Source organism: Dendroctonus ponderosae, unplaced genomic scaffold (assembly GCF_020466585.1).
Source record: "Dendroctonus ponderosae isolate FM_Combo_2020 unplaced genomic scaffold, Dpon_F_20191213v2 Dpon_F_20191213_1, whole genome shotgun sequence".
Classification (NCBI taxonomy): Eukaryota; Metazoa; Arthropoda; class Insecta; order Coleoptera; family Curculionidae; genus Dendroctonus; species Dendroctonus ponderosae.
Window position 1 is genome coordinate 11,296,534 of NW_026017110.1, and position 2,034 is coordinate 11,298,567.

The 2,034-nt window shown below is 32.7% G+C and overlaps 1 protein-coding gene across 1 annotated transcript in view; it reads left to right on the top strand.

Moving 5' to 3' along the window:
• The window catches only part of LOC109536020 (lachesin), a gene marked incomplete at its 3' end in the record, with an annotated part of 219,347 nt that overhangs the window by 37,204 nt on the left and 180,109 nt on the right, over nucleotides 1-2,034 (top strand).

A 2,034-nucleotide genomic window follows, 5' to 3' on the forward strand; every position in this document is an offset into this window, starting at 1 on the left:
TTGTTGTTTTATAAAATCACAAAAACTCCATGAGTCTTTAATGTAATATTGTGACTTTCCCAATACATTACTCAAAACTGCTGACAGATATTTAGACAATTGGTGCGTTGGAGCATTTATGTTACTAACTATTGGTCGTAATGGAATGTTTTCTTTATGAAGCTTTGGTAGGCCATATATAAATGGTGCTCGGCCATTGTCGCAAGATAGTGTTCGTTTCAAATTATCTGTTATGAATTCCTTTTTATGCCATAAATTTATTATTTTATTTAGTTTTGTTTGTATATTGGTAGTAAGATCTTTTTTAACTATCTGTTATTTTATAAAAACTGATGATGGTGGAAAAATACACCGAAACGTATTTTGATTAATAAATAGAGACAATAAATGACTGAAACCCAGGAATAGATTTGATTTGGAATTGAAACACAGTCAGGAAAGTATATACAATTTTATTAATGTTTACGTGTTACAAAATGGGATTGATTGAACTTCAATGCACATTATGGGAAAATATGAGTAAACATCCGTTTAAAATGTTTTGGAAACAGACTTTTGAATGCAACAGTCATTTAGCTGTTATCGCTCGTATCTCGGCCCAGTTTTGAATCTCATACAGACTGAGGAAAACTAAACATCTGTCTCCAATTTTATAGATGCCAAGAAGGTAATTTCTTCAGTTATGAGTGCACAGCCGGGATGGTGCTTAAAGCGAGGTACACAGACACCCGTTTCGGTTTTATACGTTTTGCCTAATACCTAAAAATAATTCTGGGAGTTAATCAAAACTTCAGCTGTTACGGCTTTCGTTTTCGTAGGATCGAGTCTCATCATTTTGTGTAAGAAAAAATGTTGTTATCGATTTCTAGATTTTTTCGACTAGTTCAAAGCATCAATAATCAGGTTTATGCTTCCAAAATATTACAATTTACCGGGAGTTCAATACTCATCAAAAAGAGAACACAAAGTTGCAAAAAGTAATTGATGGTTTAGTAATCATTCCGAACACTGTGTAGCTTATAGATAACGATTTAAAGTTATTAAAGTGCCCAGAGCCTTCTGAGCATTGTGAGAACCCGACCTCTAGAGTATGTGCTCCGATTGATGTGACATGATATCCAAAATGACTAATGTTTTACGATCTGCCAGTTAGAAACTACTCGTAATTCAGACTTTTTGCCGTTTGCTTTAATGGGTGTTTTGTATGCTTTTTGATTTTTCCCAATTAACGTTTTTTCAAATCAGCACGATTTTTAATATGGGTTTACTTGGAAAATAATTCCTTTTCTTATAAGTTTGTAATTCCAGTGAAAACTTTAAAAGCTCTTAGCTGGTAAAAAACGAAATTGGAATATGTAAATGTTGGACAGCGGCATAAGATAATTTGGCCCATTTTAATATAGGTATATCATAAATGGTTTTGTTCGCCTTCTGTTGAAATAATCTTTGCATCGCGGTCGTTTTGACATTAATGCCAAAATTGGTTTACAAGTTTAGAATGGTTTAAATGGAAGTGTAAAATTTTCGCTATGTTAATTTTAGAATCAAGTCGAAAAACTAACAAAATATTTAATAAAGAAACATGTATCCTTACTACTAGTGAAGATACTTTAGAGCGAAATTTAGCTAAAATAGAAAACCTACTCTCTTTTACTTTAACTTTAGATCTAGTTTAAAGATTTGTACCAAATGACCGACGCCTCCTTCTTTCCTACACACAAAAGCAGAAAAGTGAACTACGGATTTCTTACATTGGATACTGCAATTGAATTTGAGAACTGAAGATCTCATGGGGAAAGCAAGCTACTCTGAAACGCATATATATATATACAGGGTGATTCAAAATTGGCGTCATTCCTCTGGAGGTGTTTTCTGGAGCTGTTATAGGAGTACAGAAAAAATAGGAAAATAAATTAATTGTTATTAAAAACTGAGAAATTTGCAAAAAACTATATCAGAAACACGGCAGCAATGTTTTTCAAAGTAATCTGCCTAATTAACATTGCGCAAATACCTGTTGCTTCGTAATTATTG